Source organism: Hylobates moloch, unplaced genomic scaffold (assembly GCF_009828535.3).
Source record: "Hylobates moloch isolate HMO894 unplaced genomic scaffold, HMol_V3 SCAFFOLD_1, whole genome shotgun sequence".
NCBI classification, from domain to species: domain Eukaryota; kingdom Metazoa; phylum Chordata; class Mammalia; order Primates; family Hylobatidae; genus Hylobates; species Hylobates moloch.
The window spans coordinates 11,032,995-11,057,922 of NW_026652276.1; the positions used below are offsets into that span (position 1 = coordinate 11,032,995).

Consider the following 24,928-nt stretch of genomic DNA (forward strand, 5'->3'; position numbering starts at 1 on the left):
CTAAGACAGTGAAACCCCATCTCTACTAAAAAATACAAAAAATTACCATCCTGGCTAACATGGTGAAACCCTGTCTCTACTAAAAATACAAAAAAATTAGCCGGGTGTGGTGGCGGGCGCCTGTAATCCCAGCTACTCGGGAGGCTGAGGCAGGAGAATGGCGTGAACCCGGGAGGCGGAGCTTGCAGTGAGCCGAGATCGCACCACTGCACTCCAGCCTGGGCGACAGAGCAAGACTCCGTCTCAAAAAAAAAAAAATTAGCCGGGCGTGGTGGCAGGCGCCTGCAGTAGGCTGAGGCAGGAGAATGGCGGAACCCGGGAGGCGGAGCTTGCAGTGAGCCGAGATAGCGCCACTGCACTCCAGCTTGGGTGAGAGTGAGACTGTCTCAAAAAAAAAAAAAAAAAAAAAAAAAGAGAGAAAGATAATTTCACCAAGCTCTCAGCTCTCTCTCCTTTGACCACTCACTAAGGCAGTCTTAGAACTAATTCTACTTTCTGTAGATTTAGGATACGCCATTAAATGGGGTGTACCAATAAAATCAGTGCAGGATAAACTGGAAAGCTCTAACTTGTTGGAACATTTTTAACAACACAAAGTTCCAAAAAGCTAACTATTTTCTTCTCCACTCAATAGCTAAAATAGCTAGATATTTTAAATATTAGCTTTATTGAGATAAAATTCACACACCATACAATTCACCTATTTAAAGCATACAATTCAGCTGGGCATGGTGGCTCACGTAATAATCCCAGCACTTTGGGAGGCCGAGGCAGGAGAACTGCCGGAGGCCAGTTCAAGACCAGGCTGGGCAACATAGCAAGACCCCGTGTCTACAAGAAATTTAAAAATTAGGTGTGGAGGTGCTCGTCTGTAGTCCTAGCTACTTGAGAGGCTGAGGAGGGACGATTACTTGAGCCCTGATGTTTGAGGCTACAGTGAGCTATGATCACACTAATGCACTCATAGCCTCGGTGACAGTGAGACTTTGTCTCAAAGTAAGTATTTTGAAGCATAAAATCCAATAGTTTTCGGTATATTCAGAGTTAAGCAATCACCACCATAATCAATAAAACAGCTAGATTTTTTAAGACAGCGAAGATGACTTGCAGTAAGAATGAAAAAGGAATTTTATTTTTTTCCTGGTTTACATGAGTATCTTAGCAATCTGGCTATATACGGGACCAAACTCTTTCCCAGAAAGGCCCTACCAGCAGTATATGAGATCGTCTTGCCTTATGCATCTCAATGCAACCCTACTTGCATTAAGCATTATTACTTGTTAAAATCTCTAATAGCACCCCCCACTGTTTTATTTACATTTACTTTATTTAGCCACTATCTGATCTGGCTGTTCACTTGTCCAATGTTTTAGCCTTTAACTTGCTTGAAAGGCAGCATGCTTTAAGGATTAAGACCATCTCTTATCAGACCCCAGTTTAAATCCCAGCTCTGCTGTTTAGTAGAGGTATGAACCAAAACCTGGGGATAAAACATTGACCTTCTGTATCTCAATTAGTTATAAAATGGCTGTTAAAATTTTAACACGAATAAAATGCCTAGGGCAGCATTTGAAATACAAAAGGAGCTTACTAATAAATGGCAGTTATCAGTTTGTATAAGCGTTTACTATACTGAGGTAAAAGTCAACACTTTGGCCATCATCGCACAAATTTTTTTCACACATTTTTCTTAGTTCTTTTCTTCTATCACTCAACAGCAATGAAAATAAACCTGCTTTTTCATCCAATGGATATTCATATAAGTTTTCTTGGCCAAGCACAGTGGCTCATGCCTGTAATCCCAGCACTTTGGGAGGCCGAGGCAGGTGGATCACCTGAGGTCAGGAGTTCGGGACCTGCCTGGCCAACACGGTGAAACCCTGTCTCTACTAAAAATACAAAAATTAGCCGGGCGTGGTGGCAGGCGCCTGTAATCCCAGCTACTCAGGAGGCTGAGGCAGGAAATCACTTGAACCCAGGAGGCAGAGGCTGCAGTGAGCTGAGTTCGCACCATTGCACTACAGCCTGGGGCACAAGAGCGAGACTTGGTCTCAAAAAAAAAAAAAAAGTTTTCTTCTAATGTATGGTTTTTATTCATTCTCCCATCTGATATATTTTCATATAAAGGGTAGCTTAATTATCACAATTCATTGTCCCAAAGAATAACCAATCATCTAAAAATATTTTGCTCTAGCCTGGGCAACATGGTGAAACCCTGCAAAAACTACAAAAATTAACTGGGTGTGGTGGTGTGCACCTGTAGTCCCAGCTACTCGAGAGGCTGAGGTGGGAGATCACTTGAGCCTGAAGTGAACCATGATCGTGCCACTGAACTCTAGCCTGGGTGACAGGGCAAGATTCTGTCTAAAATTATAAGAAAAAATTTTTTTCTAAATAATCCTTTCTTTTTTTCCACTAATGTGTGATGTTGCTTATGTAGTAGGCTCATATGTATCTTTTACTGTGTTCCATAAGCCAACTTTTTAAAAAATCTGACAGTATTCTCTGGCCAATACTACACTGATTCAACCTGGAAAAATTTTCTCATTTGTTCTTATTTAAGTCTTTTTTCACTTAAATTTATAGTTTTCTTTGTAAAAATCTCAAATATTTATAGATTCCATCACCTTGGGCATTTCATTTTTTATTGCTATAATGAATGAAGTTTTTGCTCACGATTTTTCATAACCAAGTGGCACCAATTATTAAATATCTTTATGTGGTATAAAACCATCTTACTAAACTTTTTTTTTTCCTTGACAGTTTCACTCTTGTCCAAGCTAGAGATCTTGGCTCACTGCAACCTCCACCTCCCGGGTTCAATCGATTCTCCTGCCTCAGCCTCCTGAGTAGCTGGGATTACAGGCACATGCCACCACGCCCAGTTGATTTTTTTGTATTTTTAGTAGGGATGGGGTTTCACCATGTTGGCCAGGCTGGTCTTGAACTCCTGACCTCAGGTGATCCACCCACCTCAGCCTCCCAAAGTGCTAGAGATTACAGGTATGAGCCACCGCACCAGGAACTAAACTCTTATTTTTAACTCTTGATTTGATTCTCTTGGTTTTCCCAGGTTTAAAATTGTGACTGTCTGCAAATACTGCTATATTCCACCATTTTTTCCAATAGTTAAGTCTTTTATTTGATGTATTCTTGCACTGGCCAAGACATTATCAAACATCAGTGTTACTGGGCATCCTTGTTTTGTTTTCTGATTTCAAGTGTTCATAAAACAAGAACTGTTTAACATTGCTATCTTGGCACATATTGGGGTGATATAGCCAGAGGTTAAATACTAGCTGGTGCAAACCTACCAAGGGTTCAAAACCAGGCTCTGTGGCTAATTTGCAACTAATCTTTGGGCAGACTATTTAACCTTTTGGCCTATATTTCATAATGTGTAAAATAAGCATAATCTATTTCTTCAGGCTGCAGGGATTAATTGAGATAATGTAAGTGCTTAAAACACTTACTTGGCACACAGTAAATACCAGGTTTTGTCTTCTTTGACAATTTCATATTTAATTAGTTTTGCTGGTGTTTTACTTAGAATGTTCATGGCTTCTGCATGTGCATCTGGGGCCGGGTGCAATGCTTCATGCCTGTAATTCCAGCATTTTGGGAGGCCAAGGCAGGAGGACTGCTTGAGCCCAGGAGTTCGAGACCAATCTAGGAAACAAAATGAGATCCCGTCTCCACGAAAAATTTAAAAAATTATAGCTGGGTGTGGTGGCACATGCCTGTAGTCCTAGCTACTCAGGAGGCCGAGGCAGGAGGATTGCTTAAGCCTAGGGGTTCGGGGCTACAGTAAACTATGACCGCACCACTGCACTCCAGAATGGGTGATAAAGCAAGACCCTGTCTCAAAAAAACCTAAAAGATAAATTGGGGCATGATGCGACGGCTCATGTCTGTAATCCCAGCACTTTGGGAAGCTGAGGCAGGTGGATTGCTTTGAGCTCAGGCGTTCAAGACCAGCCTGGGCAACATGGCAAAACACCATTTCTACAAAAATTAGCTGGGCATGGTGGCTTACCCCTGTAATCCCAGCTACTTGGGAGGCTGAGGCTGGAGAATCACTTGAGCTTGGGTGGAAGAGTTTCAATGAGCAGAAAAAAAAAAAAAAAGATAAATTGGAATAGTTTTCATCCTTTGTGATGTCTTACCAGGTTGCTGTTCTTATATTTTATATTTTATTAGGCTTTTAAGAGTTTAGGCTAGTTTTTATTTATTTATTTTTGAGACGGAGTCTCTCTCTATCGTCCATGGTGGAGTGCAGTGGTGTGATCTCAGCTCACTGCAACCTCCGCCTCCCAGGTTCAAGCAATTCTCCTGTCTCAGCCCCCGAGTAGCTGGAACTACAGGCGTGCGCCACCACACCCAGCTAATTTTTGTATTTTTAGTAGAGACTGGGTTTCACCATGTTGGCCAGGCTGCTCTTGAACTCCTGACCTCAGGTGATCTTCCTGCCTCGGCCTCCCAAAGTGCTGGGATTCCAGGCGTGAGCCACTGCACCTGGCCTAGGCTAGTTTTGTAACATGAATTTGGTATCTTTTGGTATTCTAGGATCTAGAATAAATCTAGTTTATGTTTTTTGAAACTTTTAAAGAGAACATATAATTTATACATGGGTATTTATGTTAGGTATATCATTTATCTAAGAGTATATAATTTCTATGCTAACTGGGTTTGGAGCACTCCTTCCCCTATCTGGTTGCGAGGGCATGGCCTTTAATATATATTTAATATATTCCATGAGTTAAGGCCAGGCACAGTGGCTTACACCGGTAATCATAGCACTTTAGGGAGGCCAAGGCAAATGGATCACTGAAGCCCAGTTCTAGACCAGCCTGGGCAACACAGCGAAACCCCATCTCTACAAAAAATACAAAAAAAATTAGCTGGGCATGGTGGTGCACACCTGTAGGCCCAGCCACTCAGGAAGCTGAGGAGGGAGGATCATTCAAGCCCAGGAGGTTGAGGCTACAGTGAGCCAAGACTGTGCCACTGCACTTCAGCGTGGGTGATAGAGCGAGACCCTGTCTCAAAAAAAAAAGAAAAGAAAAAAAATATACACACACACACACACACACAGTTAACAATCTATTCAAGTGCTCTACTTCTTAAATACATACATATTGAAATATTTACATACATTTAAAACATCCCCCACCCCTCCCTTTTAGCTTCCATAAGGGTATCCTCTTCCAACTTATATATAGTTAAATATTTACATATATTATTAAATACGGTTAACAATCTATTCAAGTGCTCTACTTCTTAATTCTGAAAAGCAATCAGTTCCACCTCCATTATTAGCTCTTTCAAAGTTGTGCCATGACACACAAATTTAGACCCAGTGTCTACGGTTACTTGGTCACTTTCTTCTGGATATACTCCTATGTCTTGTTCCTCTTCCCTCTCTGTGTTTCTTATTATTCCTTCCTCTTCTCAATGATAACAAAAGCCTCCATAAAAGACAGTCTTTTGATCTTTTCAAACACCAAAGGGCATCAGCATATAATCTCGTATGCTGAGCGCACTGATTCCTTCTGTCTTCCTTTCACTATATTTAAAAAGTCCGAGAGCTTCCATAAGATTAAAAAAGAAAAAACATTCCCCGCCCTTCCCTTTCAGCTTCTGTGGGGAAGGGTTGCCCTCTTTCCATCAACCAGTTTCCAATCACTATGTGAACAAGACCAAGACTAGCCTTCGAGTAAACGAAAAGGTTAGCAACAATCTTAAAGAATAGAAATGGATGATTTTAACAATACAAAAACATAAGGTATTTACACTTTGCTGTGTTTACATACAGGAAGATGCTAACAGTTCCTAGTTCCTTCCTGCCTACATGGGAAGGTTAAGGCACAGGGATGCAGGCCACTGTACCTGTGACTAATGTGCCATATGTGACTTATGTGCCAAAGCATATTAGATAGCTATAATGAACACAAGTAAAAGGATCCTATAAAAACATCAAAATGAGACCAGGCGCAGTGGCTCATGCCTGTAATCTCAGCACTTTGGGAGTCCGAAGTGGGCAGCTCACTTGAGGCCAGGAGTTCAAGACCAGCCTGGCCAACATAGCGAAACCCCATCTCTACTTAAAAAAAAAAAAAAAATTAGCCGGGCATGGTAGCATGCACCTGTAATCCCAGCTACTCAGGAGACTGAGGCATGAGAATTGCTTGAATCCAGGAGGCAGAGGTTGCAGTGAGCCGAGATCATGCCACTGCACTCCAGCCTAGGTAACAGAGAGAGACTCCGTCTAAAAAAAAAATTACTTGATTAAATTAAAAAGCAAAAACATCAAAATGACTTTCAAGTCCTAGAAAATATTCCAATTTAAATTGTGCGATTTAATATTTTCACATAATCTCAAATATGGAAGAACTATGCATTCTTTCAGCAATCCTATCCTGCCCCATCCTTATCTAAGACATTTAATAGAATCCTACTAAAAAAGGAAATAGTTAATAAATAAATGGATGGTAGCTTCTAGAAATCAACACTTAGCTAGGACTCTGGCAATCAACATCAAGTGCAGTCTCATGATGTGTAGATTCCATCTTTTCCTTTTATCGAAAAACCGTAGTTTTAACTTTCCTAATTTTCTTGCATGGCTCCATTTCATCACAACTCCTCAAAGATCACCGACAGCAACTCAGTAATGAGAAATGAAAGCTCTCCGTGTCCTGAGACATCAAACATCCTGACCAGGAGACTTGACCTCATCTGTTTCTGTATCAGAAATGTCCTATGTTCCAGGATGATCCTACATTCCAGTATCCTGCGGTAGAGGCAGCATGGTAGGTTGCAAGTTCAAGCTCTGTGATCTGGGTTTCAAATCTAGGATCCCTTTCTACATGTATAACTTCAGGCCAATTACACAATTTGCTTGTTTTTCTCCGTTACTCACCTAAAAATATGAGGACAAAATTTGATATTAAAAAGGGCTGTTAAAAGATTAAACGAGGTAAACTATTCATAGAGGGTTTTTTTTTGTTGTTAGTGTGTGTGTGTTTTTTTAGACGGAGTTTCACTCTTTGTTGCCCAGGCTGGAGTGCAATGGCACGATCTTGACTCACTGCAACCTCCGCCTCCAGGGTTCAAGTGATTCTCCTGCCTCAGCCTCCCAAGTAGCTGGGATTACAGGCATGTGCCACCACGCCCAGCTAATTTTGTATTTTTAGTGGAGGCGGGGTTTCTCCATGTTGGTCAGGCTGGTCTCGAACTCCCAACCTTGGGTGATCCGCCCACCTCGGCCTCCCAAAGTGCTGGGATTACAGGGGCAAGCCACCGTGCCCGGCCCACAGGGGTCTTAAACAATATATCAGCAGCTAACATACCTGTGCTATGTTAGCAATTATTCACTTTTTACCACATTCCTCCTGTTCACACAAGTAGAGAATCTTTATGCTATCTTCTTCTTTTTTTTTTTTTTTTTTTGAGACAGTCTCGGTCTGTCACCCAGGCTGGAGTGCAGTGGCGCAATCCTGGCTCACTGCAACCTCCACCTCCCGGGTTCAAGCGATTCTCATGCCTCAGCCTCCCAAGTAGCTAGGATTACAGGTGTGCGTTACCACACTCAGCTAATTTTTGTATTTTTAGTAGAGACAGGGTTTCACCATGTTGCCCAGGCTGGTCTCAAACTCCTAAAGGCCTCAAGGGATCCACCAACCTCAGCCTCCCAAAGTGCTGGAATTACAGGTGTGAGCCACCACGCCAGGCCCTCTTTATGCTATTTGCATACTGAATTGGTATGTGGCGGTGATGCTGATTGGAACCTCTTATTTCAGCAACTTCAGGTCACACTGAAGACAAACTGGGGAATAAAAGAAACAAACTGAGAAACACCTCAAATTGCCTCAGTGGTGACATTAATATATGAAGTAGCCAGCTATGTTTGAGATAATGGGAACCCTTGGCCAAACAATGACACCAGGGCATGGAGAGGGCAGGGCAAGACATACGCTGAGTTCTTTCTCCTCCTACCCTCTAATCTTCTGCCCAGGGCTTCCATTGGCTAAACCCAACCAAAGACCAACCAGCAGGAAGAGGGTTTTGGGTGCCACGGTGATAGTGTGGTCCTTCAAGGACAGTGTGGGACACTAAAAGGAGGAGAAGGGTCTGGGAGGTGAGACAACTGGAGGATCAGCTCAAAGGCAACACACTGCAGGAACGTACAGATGAAGACACACCTGCTGCAGAAGGGGCAGCAAGATTTCTCTGATGTGGCTTTGGAGAGTAAAACTTACTCCCCCAAGAATGTTGAATCAGAGACTTGCTTGTCTTCCTGTGTTTGGGGGAAGTTCAACCTTAAAATTTAAGTGGGGTGGGTTTAGGAAGCCCAAAGCAGAGAAATTAAAGTGTCTAAACCAGAAAGAAAAAAAAAAGATAATGGGAAATCAGGCTCCCACTATCATAAATCCCCTGTAAATGTCCCTTTTCTTAGGTCAGGACACAAAATTAAACCACCAATGGCAATATAAAATATTGAGGATGGGCAAACTCACCAAACTTGCAGAAACGTGGATAAAACAGGAAACAGTAACTTTTTTTTAAATTTTAATGAATTAAAACTACAAGAAAGCTAAATTAATAGGTTACAGGTATCAACATATTTGTATTTAATTACATGCTTATAAAGACTAAAAAAAAGGCTTGAAAAGCTGCTAAAGTATTCATTCTTTAACAAAACTGAAAATTAAGAAAGTTAAAAAAGAATAGTTTTAAAACTATATAATAATATAGCATAAAGCTCGGCAACCGAGAGTCAATTTGCAACTGAGACAAAACAACTTTAAGTGGCTCCTTCTCGCTATTTTTAAAACTTACTATTTCAGAGGGCTGAGATCACAACAAATGATACATCCAACTAGAGATCAAGAGTCTAGCTTTACTTGGAGGTTGCTTAAACACTTCTAAAGTCTTAAAATATTTTTCAAAGTACGTATACTACAGCAGAAAGAATTTGAGACTTCAGCCATCATAAAAGCTAAAATGTATTGGACACTTAGAGCACACTAAGTGTCTGAACACACTATGCATGGCATTCTTACTGAATCCTCAACTACTTTATGTATAGGTTCTATTATTGCTATGTTACAAATGAGAAAGCTGAGGAAAAACAGGCATTAAACACCCTGCCCAACAACACACAACCAAGATTTAAATCCAGAATTTATGGCCAGAGCCCCTCCCATCTCATCTCTACAATGAGCTTTAGTCTTCTCACTTATAAAACAGTTTGGGGCTGGGCAAGGTGGCTCATGCCTGTAATCCCAGCATTCTGGGATGCTGAGGCAGGAGGATCACTTGAGCCCAGGAGTTTGAGGCCAGCCTGGGCAATATAGTGAGACCCCATCTCTACAAAAAATATTTTTTAAGTAGAAAAATGAAAGTTTGTATGGTATATTCTCACTCTAACATAAGTTTATAAATTCATGTAACCTTGTAGTGTCTCTCAAATTGCATGCTGATTTTAGTAGTTCATAAAAAGCATTAAGAAATAAAATAGAAAGTATTAGAATGCATTCTATGTAGTAAGACCTAAGTACTGTTTCATGAAATTTCTTTTTCAGTTTTGAGAGTGTGTGTACGTGTTGAGTCACTGATCAAAAATATAATTTCTCACTGCAGGCTGAAATTAAAAAAAAAAAAGGCTTGGTGAAAGCCACTACAATCTTAGTTGAATTCCAACTGATAAAAAATTATCATCCCAATTACCAAGTAAATGCTTTGAATGCCATACTAGTAAGTATGCAAATAAGAGGGTTTCCTAAACTGTGTTCCAGTAGAATCTTTCTTCAAGACGTTTGTGGTTATTTCCTGGGCGGGGGGGGGAGGCGGTGTTCTTTTGACCAAATAAACTTGAAGGAAGGAAATATAATGTGCAGTATTTCTCAATTTGCCAATATACACTACTAAAAACTCTGACAAGCTCTGCAGAAAAACAGTAACACAATCACCATCAAAAATAAAAATCTGTTTAACTATGTTTAACCTAGTGTTTTCCCAAGTTAAAATCTCACCCTGGAACCTCTCTCCTACAAACAACTAATCTCTCTTAAGACTGGCATTCTACAAAACACAATTTGGGAAACACGGCTTTATGTGGAACTTATCTGGGAAAAGGGGATCCTTATAACCTTCAATTATCACAGTATGTAAATCACTTTCAAATAAGCACAAATATAGCTGAGATAAAAAGATAAACAGAAAAAAATTGTATTTTGGTTAAGTATTTCATCTCTGCTAAGCAAGTTTTCTTTTTCTTTCTTCTTTTTTTTTTTGAGATGGAGTTTCCCTCTGTTGCCCAGGCTGGAGTGCAGTGGCACGATCTTGGCTCACTGCAACCTCCACCCCCAGGGCTCAAGTGATTCTCCTGCCTCAGCCTTCTAAGTAGCTGGGATTACAGGCACCTGACACCATGCCCAGCTAATTTTTGTATTTTTAGTAGAGACATGCTTTCGCCATGTTGGCCAGGCAGGTCTTGAACTCCTGACCTTAAGTGATCTGCCCACCTTGGTCTCCCAAAGTGCTGGGGTTACAGGCATGAGCCACCATGCTGGCTGCAAAAGTTTTCTCATACTACCACACAGCTGTATCATTTAATATTTATAGAAAGAACGTATTATTATACTCTGAAAACATGTGGTGGGGAAGAGGGGAGAGAAGATAAATTTTAAAAGGTAAAAAACAAAAATCCTCTATTCAAATAAATTACAATCTAGAGACACGAAACTTACATACATAGGAAAAACTTATAACTCACCAATGCTGAACAGCGATGAAATCATTCTGCAACTAGAGAGATGGGAGCCAAAAGAGTATCTACATGGGTCATGTTAACGGCCTGAGTTTCTGTCTCCCTGCTATAGAATCCAAAAATAAATGAACTGGCTGGCTTATAATATGCCATCAAAGCAGGAAAAAACTTGTTTACCAAGCTCCTTGAGGCCCGGCCTTTAGAACAGTACCTAGCATAAGGGGCATTAAAAACTGCTTAAGCCTGGCGTGGTGGCTCACGCCTGTAACCCCAGCACTTTGGGATGCCGAGGCAGGCGGATCACAAGGTCAGGAGTTCAAGACCAGCCTGGCCAACATGGTGAAACCCCGCCTAAAATTATCCATGCATGGTGGTGTGCACCTGTAATCCCAGCTACTCGGGAAGCTGAGGTGGGAGAATCGCTTGAACCTGGGAGGCGGAGGTTGCAGTGAGCAGAGATCACGCCATTGCACTCCAGCCTGGGCAACGGAGCGAGACTCCGTCCTGAGAAACAAACAAACAACTTGTGGACCAAATTAATAATAGACATTTGAGGAGGTATGAATGCTAATGGGTGGTGAATATCACCCTTATCTCTTATCAGTGATAGAATCCCAGCCGCAAAGAACCCTGTGATCTAAGCCAGGATGCCACCTTTACATAGGTAGGGGATTAATACCAACCACAGCCAAAGCATGTTCTTTACACCCCCAAATTTAATTCTACATTTTTGGTTCTTTCTTTCCCACTCTCATTGCCTTTGATTAATGTTTTTCCTTCCCCTAAAACACATAACTCGCCCAACTTTACAACACAATTGTGACAACGAAACTGATGTGAGGCCTGAGGACTTATTAATAAACAGACTGACTTACTAAGCTTGTACTTTACAACCATAAAACATTTAGTTCTTAACTATTTATTCATAAGCACAAAGGTAGAAAATTTGAAAATACACATTTTGATGTTATTCTCATTACCCTAAGCAGAGAACTTCAGTACTGTGAAATAACACTATCATCTGAACAACTGGGAGAAAAAAGGTTAAAAAACAATCACACGCTATAAAATACTCAGACAGACTGCAAGACCACCAGCAAAAGGCGAGGGAACCAGTGCAGGAGAAAAAGGCAAGTCAGAAGCCTACATACAAATCACTGAAAATAAGGGCAAGATAACTTGGGGGTTTTAAATCTGGGGCCCTTGGTATAATAATGGGATGACTGAAGCCCAGAGAGATGGAGTTTCTTGTACAGAGTGACAACATAATTAGTCATGGAGTCAGGACCCAGCCCAGATCTTTCGATTCCCAGGCTTCTGTGTTTCCCACTGTAACACAGGCCTCCATCTTCTCTACAAGAATCATGTGGAAATTACATACTATCTACTGGCCCAACTAAACGATAAGCCACTAATCAAATTATGACCATACAACTAAAGCATTTATAATAAACCATCTCTTTTAGATTGTAATGTGGTTACTGCTTGGAAACCTATTAAAATCCAAATTAGGATCTATTTATAAACCTTCATTCTAAAATACTAATTCAAAACTGCTCAGCAAGGAAAATAAAATTATTTCATGAGGGAGTCATACCCTATTTCAGGGAGCACATATTTTGAAGTGAGGCAGACCTGAGTTCAAATTCTGACTCACCTGTGCAATGTTTATATTATCCTGGACAAACCCTCCACTTTGGTTTCCCATCAATAATGATGTTGAGGACAATACTACCTAAGAGGTTTGCCCAACATTTAGTGGACCTAAATGGTAATTTGTTCCCCCAGGCTAACTAATTTTTGTTAATTTCCCTTGATTCTTTGTCTATTTCAACTTTTAACTTCATACGCCCCTCCCAAATAACTTGCCAGCTACATCACAAATATTATGAATATTAGTATATTAAACCTTAAAAAAGAATTATATGACAAAAAGCATTTAATATATTTTGAATACAACCTTTGTAAATGTTAGTGAAAAGGTCCAAAAGAAGACATTATTGCATAAAGTATGATACTTAATTCAAGTAAACGGGACAAAGAATGAAGAAAACCAGGCTCCAGATTCAGTCCTGTGGCTAATAAGCCATAAAACCCTAGGAAAGAGACTTCACTTTGCAGAAAGCTACACCTGTTACTGCTCAAAGTGAACCAAACTCTGCTCTTGTTATGGTGGGCCTCAGTGTTCCCACCTGCAGAAAGAACCATTCTGCCTAGGTTGTTTCTGAAGTTCTAAAGTTTCTCCCACCTGGAAAACCTATCATCAGCACCACAAAACTTATGCCTAGGCATCTGATACATGGCAGCACATCAGATGTAGCAACTCATTTAATCGTCCTACAACCCTCTCAGATATGGTCTATTATTACCATCCAAGGAATTCAAGCTAGACAGAAGGAACTTAAGGTTATAGAGCCCACAGCAGAGGAATGAGGGTTCAAAATCTAGGCAGTCTGGCTGCACCTGGGCTTTTAACCACTAGCTAACACTACCTCTCCAAATTCTACAAATCTAAGAGTGGGCCTTAACTACAGACATGTAAACAGAAACCTGTCCAAGTATTTCTTTCTAGTGCCTCAATACAGCTGACATATAATCTACTGTGGAGGGAGACAACAGTGACTAGCATGTTAATAGTCAGTATGCTGTAAAGAGCAAGTCACAGTTCACGAGACAAGGTCACAAAGTAGGAACTTAATTAAGATCAAGATACACAATGTATGTTTTGTTTCTCAAATATATTACCAAAATAAAGTGTGTGATCTTTTAACAGTATCATACTTCCCTGGTCCTCAACAATTTTTGCTGGATAATGCTCCCAAAGAATAATTACCATATAAAACCAAACTGCCACTAAATAATGGCTAGATTTTCCCCGTCTTTGAAACATGCATATGAATACACACATAAACAAGCAAACACAATCTATAACTTAAACACTATATTCTGAGTACCAAGACAAAAGCTATTAAAGATCATACAAATAGGTATGCACTGGATATGGTCAACATAAATGGCCAAGGCAGGATTTACCTCCCTCCTTTGGAGCCACTTCACACCCGAATGACCTCTTGCAATTCTCTGCATGCCATTCTCCCTTCCTCTGCAGGCTTAACATCACAGCTGCTATAAACCACAATTCTGCTGTCCCCTCACCCCTTCTATTTTAAAAGTTAAAAGCACAGTGGGACTGGGAAGCTCAGTGAGACAGAAATGGCACAACACCCCCAAAAATGCAGATGGCAACAAGCTGTTAACCTGATTTCATCACCAACAGTCTATGATCTGCCACCTAGGCCCGCAGTAACTCTTCTCCTAATCCTTGGAGGTCCTAAGAAACAGAGGCAGAACACTGATCATTTTACACAGACTGGTAGATCACAGTAGATCACAGACTGGTCTACTCTACAAATGGTGACGGCAGAAATATTTGCTTCACTTTCATCTGTCCCCCATATTCCGGACTGTAGAGATGAGGGGAGTTGAGTCCAGTCTCTCTTTCTCATTGCAAGACACCGTTGCAGGAGATTTTTTAAAAAGTAGTGGCTGGGATCTGGTCAGAAAGTCAGTAAGGGCACATAATGTAGGAACTCTCACACAGCTCAATTCCTTCTGTAATTAAAGAAGGCTCTAATACAAGTCTTCTCACAATGGCCAAAAGATACCGATGACTAAATTGCTACGCAAATTTAGATTACTTGACTTCATAATAATCCCAGATCTTTACACCTCAGTAATAACAAGTCACAAATAACTTAACCCAGAGATTCAGATTTGATATTGTTTCCCACAATTTTATCACACAACAAAGTGTGTAAAAAAAGTTTACCAAAGTTTTTCTGTTATCCAAATTAATCCACCTTCCACAGTCTCATTTCTGTAACATGTAAAGACCTTCATAAAATCAAATGCCCAATTAAAAGGAGCAATGAAAAAGAGGAAAATGAGTTATTTTTATTATTTTTATTTTATATATACGTTTTTTGAGATAGGGTATCACTCTGTCACCTCAGGCTGCAATGCAGTGATCGTAATTCACTGAGGCTGCAAATTCCTGGGCTCAGGCAATCCCTCCTGCCTCAGCCTCTTGAGTAGCTAGGACAACAGGCACACACACCACCATGCCCAGCTAATTATTTATTTTTGTGGATATAGGGTCTCGCTATGTTGCTCAGGTCGGCCTCCAACTCTTGGGCTCAAGCAATCCTCCCACCTTGGCCTCCCAAAGCACTGGGATTATAGGAGTGAGCTACCCCGCTCGCCCTGAACTTTTAAGATAGGGCTGGAGGCTGGTGTGGTCAATGCCTATAATCCCAGTGCTTTGGGAGGCTGGGGCAGGAGGATGGCATAAGCCCAGGAGTTCAAGACCAGCCTGGGCAACAGAATGAGACCCCCAACTCTTTTAATTAAAACATTTTTTAAATTAAAAAATAAAATAGAGCTGGAATAGAAACAATGCCAGAAAGGTAAACAAAAGACAATACCTGAAACAAAATTCGTCCTACTACTGAATTTTATTTTTGGGGGTTGGGGAGGTTGGATTTGTGTATTTTCATGGCAGATGGCTAAACTGTGAGTGATTAGTCATCAATCTGGAAAAAAGGCTCTTAGGAAAGTATGGCAGTAACTAAAGAAATCTGTAATCCCACAAAAGTTGATCAAACAGAAAACTTTAGTAAATATTCCAAGGTAATAAAGACTCTGTGTGGCATACATATTTGCAATACACAAATATTCAAATAAAATCAAGTTACCAAACCCCATACTTACACTGGACTTTCTCAGCAGTCCTTCTATATTAACTTTAGGAAACGTACACAGCCTTACTCAGCATCTTACTTTATATGTGATGAAACAGAAACAGAGATCTTATTAATACACCTTAGAATGTAAAACACATGGGAAAAAACTGACTTAGTACAAGAACCTGAAGTAGAAAATGCTAATGAAGGGAAGTAAGCTGCCTTGAAATTAAAAAACAAATATCCAGGCAGGCGTGGTGGCTCACGCCTGTAATCCCTGCACTTTGGGAGGACAACGCAAGATTACTTGAGCCCAGCAGTTCAAGACCAGCCTGGGAAACATGGCAAGACCCTGTCTCTATGAAAATACAAAAATTAGCCGGATGTGTTGGTACGAGCCTGTGGTCCCACCTACCGGAGGCTGAGATGGGAGGATGGCTTGAGCCCAGGAGGTTGAGGTTGCAGTGAGCCATGTTCGCACCACTGCACTCCAGCCTGAGTGACCCAGTGAGAACCTGTCTCAAAACCAAAAAAGCAAATACCACCCATTTGTTATAGTAGCAAACCATTTCATGAAATACTCTATGCTTATATCCAGCCTGAGTCTTCGTGATGTCATGTTCAAAAAACAGTTAACCTATATGGATGGCCCTAGTGTAGAGACTATTTTTCAGGAGCGAAGTGGGGAGTGGGAAGAGACACTGCATCGCCGTCTGTGGGGGATGGTATACCAGCCATGATAGTAATCTTTTGACAACATCCCTTTAAAAGTCCATTCACTCCTATAGCAGAGATCTGTGTGCTTTCTTCCTCTTCCATACCTCATGACAACACACATCCTGCCAATAAAAACTTTATTCAACAAGCAAGAGGATCTAAGTCTTACAGAGAAAGAAATATACTTCAAACAAGAACCTTTTAGAAAAAGTTCTGTCCACACTAGTAGTTATTAAACCTAACTACTGCATTTCACCTGCGGTAAATAATACAACCTTGTCAGGAAAACATAACACACTTAGAAGACCTCCATTGTTGAGTAAAAATTTTTTATATGAAGATATTTAATGACAAGAAAAGCTTAATAAGAGATATGTGTGTGTATACATATGCATACCATATATTTCATTATACAGAGAAACAATACACAGAAAAAGACTGGAAAGGAAATACGCAAAAATGTTAACAGTAACCAAATCTAAGTGGTAACAGTATAGAAAATGTTTTAAAGATTTTCTAGTACTCCCTAAATTTTGCAAGCTTTGACAAAGATCATGTATTATTTTGAAAAGCAGAAAATTTTTAAACTGCCAAAAGGTGGCATTCACTTGTCATACACGCAAACAAGTGCGTGCTTACAAAACTTAGGCCCTAAGCTGCTTTCACAGATCATATACTCTAGATTTCAAATACAGCTGCTAATTACTTCCTAACAATTTGAACAAACTACAAAATAAAGCTAAACACTTTCATTTCTGGCTCTACTATAACGATTTCATAATAAAATAAAATATAAAAACAAATAAAGTTTTACCTTTCTGTAAAAGGTCTACATCCGGCTTTCTACAGCAGAGTATTACTAACCATTTTTTAAACATCATCAATTTATGTTATTTTACACAAATGCCACCTCAAAGAATGTAGGTTTAGCTTAGTAATTCCAAAGTACAGACACCTAATACAAAGTGCAAGAAGTTTTTATGCATTGCAGCGAACACACAAATAGAAACACCTTCTGTGTGCAGATAAGCTTATTTTATATACACCTTTCCATTACCTTTTAAGAGCCTGACATCTAATGAAGCTTTCTGCAAAGGTACTTTGCTTAGCTTGGGCATGGATTTACTTGATTATCTGGGAAGCTGTCAAAATCGATCTGAAACTGCATTATATTCAAGGCACAGAATGTCAACTCCTCACTGGGCCTCCTTCTCTCTTCTTTCACAAGAGCGCCTTTAATATCCCCTAGCCTACATTTCCGGGCTCATGAGTCACTGAGAAATGAGCTCTAAGTTTCTCTTAGAATGCTGCTCAAATAGCTCCTCTACAGCATTCAAGGATCTGGCCCCAAAATACCTCTTTAGCCCAATACCCCCCGTCCCCTGCACCATGCCAACAAACGGAATTATCCATGATTTCTAGGCTTTGTCTTCTCGTTTTGCTACCCCTTCCACACACCTCTTCTGCAATCCTCCTCTCCTAAATCCCATCAGGCCCTTCAAGACTCTGCTCAGCACCCCCCGCCCAGGAAGCCTTCCAGGTTTCTGCTAGACAGAAGTGATCGCTTCGGTTTTTCCGGGTGCCCTTCTAGCACTCCGTCGTTCTTTCACAGGACTTATCACCTCCTTCCCGGTATCGCAGTTATTTGTGTACTCGTCTTATCTCCCACACCAGAGCCTAAGCTCCTCGGGGGAGGGGACTGGGGTCCGCTTCACCTTTGAATCCCTCCGGTGCGGGCCGACTACGGCGCCTGCACGCAGTCTGCGCTTGGGGTGGTTCCATTGAACTCCAGAACGCTCCGACCGCACAATTCCTAACCAGAAATCAGTTAGGCATTTTGCTGAATTGATCACAAAGCTGGTATCTGCCTCCCGACAACAGGAAGTTTACCAGGGGCGGGAGCGAGGCGCCGGAGCCCGGGTGCAGCCGGTGACAGTTGACCCGGCCCGCACTTCCCCGCCCTCCCGACTCCGGCCCGGACCACCCTGCGCCGCCAGCCCCGCCTGAGAACCACGGAGGGGGCGGCAGGAGCGCCTGGACTGCAGGCCCCTGGGCGCCCCACGCCGGCGAAGGCAAAGGGAGCGTCTCAGCGAGGGGCCGGAGCCGAGCCGGATGGAGAGGGCAGGCCGGGCCCGGCTGCTCCCGGGGGCTGCGGGGCCAAGCTGGGCCGGGGCCGCCGCCACCCAGGAAAATGGAGGCAACCCCGGGGCCGGTGAGGGCCCAGCAGGGCAGGCGTCCGCATCACAAGCAGGGCCGGGCCGGGGGTCACTTACGGGGCTGGGCCGGGCGTTCCTTTCTCTGCCTCCGCGTCGTCGCTGTCCCCGTCCTCGGCCGCCGCCGCTTCAGGCTGCTCGTTCGGTCCCCGCGGCGTGGCTCGGACGCTCGGCCCCTCCGTTGTCTTCCGCCCGCTCCTGCTCCCGGCGACGGGCTCCCGCGGCGGCGGCGGCGGCTGCGCGGGCGGACGGCTGCCCAGGGGCTCCCGCGGCTGCCGCCGCGCTGCTGCGCTCGCTTGGGCTGCGGCTGCTGCTGTGGGGCCCGGCGCCGCCTTAATCTTCGCGTGTGCCCCCACCCCGGCGCCTGAAAGCTCTGTGTCTCCCAGGCCGCGCCGCTCCCCGATCCCCGCGCCCCGCTTGCGGCTCGGCCCGGCTTTGACGTGCGCACTGCGCAGCCGCCGAGGACGCGACGTCGGGCGGCGCCGCAACGCCCCCTTCCGCCTCGGGCGCCCCCGAGCGGCCGGCGGACTCAGGGCGCCGCGTGTCGGCGCGAGGCCCAAGCGGGAGGGGCCGCAGAGAAAAGCAGAAACCAAGCCCCGCAGTTCCTCTTCCTCCGCCGCAGCTTCCAAGGCGGGGCTCAGCCCCTGCTCCTCCGCCTGAGCGCTCTTCCTGCGGGAATCGCACGCCCACTTTCAACGACCACTTCCTCAACTCTTCAAGCTTAATTCTGCCAGAGGCCGGGATCCCACTTTGTGCAGACCGATTCTTACTTTCTTGGAGCAGATCACTTCATTTTAGCATCCAGGGGGACACAGCATAGAAAGTGCCGGAACGTTCCAGATTAATGGGAATATTCCTATTTAAATCAGCAACCTGGATTTAAATCTTGCTCCATCATTTGCTATCTATGGGCTGTTTCACGTCCCTGTGCCTGGATTTCCTCACACATTAAAAAAAAAAAAAGTGTGTAATAATATAGTGGTACCAGCCACGGGCTTCTGAGGATGAACGGGACGGTGCATTGCAAAGCTCTGACAACGGAGCCTGGCACATACAAATAACGCATGTGTGTATTTTTGTTTCTTTGTTTTTAATGTGTAACTGAACTATTTTTTTAAGCGCCTCCTGTACGCCAGGGGTGGGGCAGTGAGCGAAACAGTCCCTGCTCCTAGCACAAACGGTTGACAAATAATTGACTAATAAACCTACAGGTATGTATAATACTGGAAAATTAGGCCAGGCGCGGTGGCTCACGCCTGTAATCCCGGCACTTTGGGAGGCCAAGGTGGGCGGATCACGAGATCAGGAGTTCAAGACCAGCCTGGCCAACACCGTGAAACCCCATCTCTACTAAAAATATTAAAAAAAAATTAGCCGGGCGTGGTGGCGGGCGTCTGTATTCCCAGGTACTTGGGAGGCTGAGGCAGGAGAATCGCTTGAACCCGGGAGGCGGAGGTTGCAGTGAGCCGAGATCGCGCCGCTGCACTTCAGCCTGGGCGACGCAGCGAGACTATCTCAAAAAAAAAAAAAAACCAACAAAGAAACAAATACTGTACAGTTAAAAACACGACTGGGTGAGGAGGGGAGAGAAAGCAGGGTGTTGTTATTTACAGCGTTCCTTCAGGGAGCGGCTTCCTGGAGAGAGAGCCTGGGAGCTTTCTGCATGGAAAGGCAGAGGGAGTAGCAGGACTAAGGCCCTGAGGCGAGAATGTGCTGGCTTGAAAGCGGCCCCAGATGGGGCAGGAGATGAGGAAGGAGTGCGGCCTTACCAAAGTTAGGACTTCCTGTTTTTACTCTCAAGGAGATGGGAAGCTATTTGAAGGGTTGTGAGCAAAGAAAGGACGTGGACTGACATTTCAGAAGGATCCCTGTGGCTGTGGTATGAGGACCAGACTGAAAGCCCTGAGGGTTTCAGCAGGGGGATCAGCGAGAAGGCTGTTGAAATCAGCTAGCCAAAAGATAAGACTGTCTGGCCGGGCGTGGTGGCTCGCGCCTGTAATCCCAGCACTTTGGAAGGCCCGAAGCGGATGGATCACCTAAGGTCAGGAGTTCGAGACCAGCCTGACCAGTATGGTGAAACCCCGTCTCTACTAAAAATACAAAAATAACCCCAGCTACTTGGGAGGCTGAGGCTGGAGAATTGCTTGAACCCGGGAGGCGGAGGTTGCAGTGAGCCGAAACTGCGCCACTGCACTCCAGCCTGGGCGATAGAGGGAGACTCCATCTCAAAAAAAAAAAAAAAAAAGGCTCTGTCCACGGTGGTGGCAGTAGAAAAGTAAAATGGTCACCTGTAGACACATTTAAAAGGTGGCTCACGCCTGTAATCCCAACACTTTGGGAGTCCAAGGTGGGAGGATCATTTGAGGTCAGGAGTTCGAGATCACCATGCCCAACATGGTGAAACCCTGTCTCTACTAAAAACACAAAAATTAGCCGGGCATGGTGGCGGGCACCTGTAATCCCAGCTATTCGGGAGGCTGAGACCGGAGAATCTCTTGAACCGGAGAGGCAAAGGTTGCAGTAAGGGGAGATTGCAATGAGCCAAGATTGTGCCACTGCACTCCAGCCTGGGCAATAGAGCGGTACTCAGTCTCAATGATAATAATAATAATAATAATAAAAGGTGGCTCACGCTTGTAATCCCAACACTTTGGGAGGCAGAGGAGGAAGGATCACTTGAGGCCAGGAGTTGGAGACCAGTCTGGGCAACATAGTGAGACTCCTGTCTCTAGAAAAAAAAATTAGCCAGGTGTAGTAGTATGTGCCTGTAGTCCCAGCTACTCCAGAGGCTGAGGTGGGAGGATCACTTAAGCCTGGAGAGTCGAGGCTACGGTGAGCTGTGACTGTGCCACTGTGACTCCAGCCTGGGCCACAGAGTGAGACTTTGACTCAAGAAAAAAAAAATAAAAGGGTAAAGCTAAAAGGATTTTCCTGATTTCTAATTTTTTTTTTTTCTCAAGCAACTGGAAAATACAATTTGGTGATATGGGGAAAATTTAAGCAGAAACAGATGTGAAGAGAGGAACTTGGAAATTTATTTAGAGATATACAAAGTTTGAGCTGCCTGTTGGACACCCAAGTTGGAAGTTGGACTTAAGAGTTCAGAGGAGAAGGCCTGGTGCGGTGGCTCACGCCTGTAATCCTAGCACTTTGGGAGGCTGAGGCGGGCGGATCACCTGAGGTCAGGAGTTGGAGACCAGCCTGACTAACATGGTGAAACCCCGTCTCTAATAAAAATACAAAAATTAGCCGGGCGTGGCGGCGTGTGCCTGTGGTCCGAGTTACTCCGGAGACTGAGGCAGGAGAATTGCTTGAACCTGGGAGGCAGAGGTTGCATTGAGCTGAGATTGCGCCACTGCACTCCAGTCTGGGTGACAGAGCGAGACTCGGCTCAAAAAAAAAAAAAAAGACTTCAGATGAGAAGTCTGGGCCAGAGACAGAATTTAGGTGGTTCTCAGAGTAGGTAAAACCTCTGGATTCAGTGAGATCCTTTAGGATGTGAGTGTTACTACTAAGCCTAGTCCCCCAACGATGACAGGTCAGGGAATGGTAAGGAACCAGCAAAGAACCCTGAGAGGGAGGGGCCGGTTTGGTAGGAAGAGATCCAGGAAAATCTGGCCAGGTGCGGGGGCTCATGCCTATAATCCTGGCACCTTGAGAGGCGGAGGCAGGCGGATCACTTGAGGCCAGGAGGTCGAGACTAGTCTGGCCAATGTGGTGAAACCCCATCTCTACTAAAAATACAAAAATTAGCGGGGCATGGTGTTGCATGGCTGTAATCCCAGCTATTCAGGAGAGTGAGGCAGGAGAATTGCTTGAACCCGGGAGGTGGAGGTTTCAGTGAGCTGAGATCACACCACTGCCCTCCAGCCTGGGTGACAGAGCGAGACTATCTTAAAAAGAAAAAGAAAGATAAGGAAAGAAGGAAAAGAAAGGAAGGAAGGAAGGGAGGGAGGAAGGAAAAGAAAGAAAAGAAAAGAAAAAAAGAGAAAAAAGAAGTAAAAAAAATCATCTTCTGGGAGATAAGGGACACCTTTCAGTGGGGAGGCTGGATCTCTGCTGCCAAATGTGGCTTATAGTTAAGTAAGGTTACTGTTGGTCATTGGTCATTGGTCTCAGCTCCACCGAGGCCACTCAGAGGCCACTCCTTGGTAAGAGCTGTTTCAGTGGAGAGGTAAGTGGCAAGGCCTGATTGGAGTAGTCTTTAGAAAGAATGAGACTGATCAGGTGCGGTGGCTCACGCCTATAATCCCAACACTTTGGGAGGCCGAGGTGGGTGGATCACCTGAGATCAGGAGTTTGAGACCAGCCTGACCAACATAGTGAAATCCTGTCTCTACTAAATACAAAAAATTAGCCAGGTGTGGTGGCATATGCCTGTAATCCCAGCTACTTGGGAGGCTGAGGCAGGAGAATCGCTTGAACCTGGGAGCTGGAAGTTGCAGTGAGCCAAGATTGTGCCATTGCACTCCAGCCTGGGCAACAAGAGTGAAACTCTGTCTCAAAAAAAAAAAAAAAAAAAAAAGCCGGGCACGGTGGTTCACGCCTGTAATCCCAGCAGTTTGAGAAGCTGAGGTGGGTGGATCACCTGAGTTCGGGAGTTCAAGACCAACCTGACCAACATGGAGAAACCCCGTCTCTACTAAAAATACAAAATTAGCCGGGCATGGTGGCATGTGCCTGTAATCCCAGCTACTTGAGAGGCTGAGGCAGGAGAATCACTTGAACCCAGGAGGCGGAGGTTGCAGTGAGCCGAGATCGTGGCTTTGCACTCCAGCCTAGGCAACAAGAGCAAAACTCCGTCTCAAAAGCAGGAGAGGAGGAGAGGGGAGGGGTGGGGAGGGGAGTCCCTAGAAAGAATGGGGGCCCTAGAAAGAGAGACCATTGGTTTAGACAACATTTTCATGAAGTTTTGTTTCTAATGAGGAGCAGAGAAATGTGGTGGTGGCTGGAGGGGAATGTGGGGTCCAAGCAAATGTTTCGTTTTATTTCATTTTGTTTTGTTTTTAGATTGCGAGCTCTTCCAGTGTGCTTAAATGCTGGTGGGAATGATTCAGTCGTAAGGGAAGATGTGATGATGAGGGTTGGGGGGTGTTTTCTGGATAGCTGTGCCTGATTGAGTGAGAAGGGAAAGACGCAGAGTGCACTGGAAGGTCTGGCCTTGAATAGGAGCAAGGCCAGTGAGGTCACGGTACCAAGAGGGCAGGAAGAATGTGGGCACGCGGCAGTGAGCCAGGTAGACAAGGTTCCTGGAACTTGTGGACAGTCCCTTCCGAAGCCTTTGATTTCCTCAGGGAAACAGGAAGAACAGTCATTCATTCGCTCAGTGCAGAGAGGGAGGAGGTGTTGGAAGTTCCAGGGGAGAGGAGCAGGTGTAAAGGACCAGTTGGCAGGCTTATTCCATGTTTTTCAGCAGCCACATTTTGCTGGGAAGGTGGGGAATTCTATTCCACCAGGGTTGTTTTTGCTAGATAATTCCATGGAGGGAAACGGGAAAGGAAGGTGAAGGTACAATAAGGAAGTAATAATTATGGTGGACTATTGAATCCACGCCTGTCCAGGAGGGAGTGAGGAAGGGCTGTGGGCAGTGGGAGGAGAGAGGCCCATGTAGAAGTGGCAGGATCAACTGATGGTTGGAATCAGCACGGTAAGGGAGTGAGCTGGAAGGAAGAACGTGCTGGTTGGAGAGCCAGGTTGCTTGCTCCTGAGATTATGGAAGGAGTGGTTTTCAGGAATGATAAGGCCTAGGGCAACTTCTCGAACTATGTGAGTTTATAATGTGCATTTCCAGGGGATCTTGAAGATATGTAGATAGTGGTTTTAGTGGTCTGGAGTGGACCCCTGATTCTGCATTTCTAACAAGCTGAGATGGGAAGGGGTGGAGGAAGATACTGATTTTTTGTTTGTTTGTTTGTTTGTTTGAAATGGAGTCTCTGTCTGTCACCCAGGCTGGAGTACAGTGGTGCGATCTCGGCTCACTGCAACCTCTGCCTTTTGAGTTCACGCGATTGTCCTCCCTCAGCCTCCCAAGTGGCTGGAATTACAGGCGCCTGCCACCACGCCAGGCTGATTTTTGTATTTTTGATAGAGATGGAGTTTCACCATGTTGGCTAGGCTGATCTCGAACTCCTGACCTCAGGTGATCCACCCACCTCGGTCTCCCAAAGTGCTGGGTTTACAGGCGTGAGCCACTGCACCCTGCCAGATACTGATGTTATTCTGATTATTGGCATGATACCAAAACCTCAATAAATGCAACACACAAAAAAGAAAACTAGACTAACCTTGCTCATGAACCTAGATAGGCAGATAGATGGAAAACTTAACTACAAAATATGAAATGTAAGGAAAATGTCAGCACGTTTAAAGTCCATCCCAACCAAGCACAGTTCATCTCAAGCATATTGGACGCTGTTAAAAAAACCAGCCTTTACGCCGAGAAGGAGGCCCACAGGGGCTGTGGGGCTGGACTCAGAGAGAAATCA

At 44.1% G+C, this 24,928-nt stretch overlaps 1 protein-coding gene across 1 annotated transcript in view; it reads right to left on the reverse strand.

Annotated features, from left to right (window-relative positions):
- CAB39 (calcium binding protein 39) overlaps positions 1-18,895 on the reverse strand; it is a 110,790-nt gene extending 91,895 nt beyond the window's left edge. Inside the window, exon 1 of the mRNA XM_032753950.2 lies at positions 18,504-18,895. The gene's annotated coding sequence lies outside the window, so the exon portion shown is untranslated. The remainder of the gene's footprint in view (positions 1-18,503) is intronic.
- Positions 18,896-24,928: the final 6,033 nt, after the last annotated feature.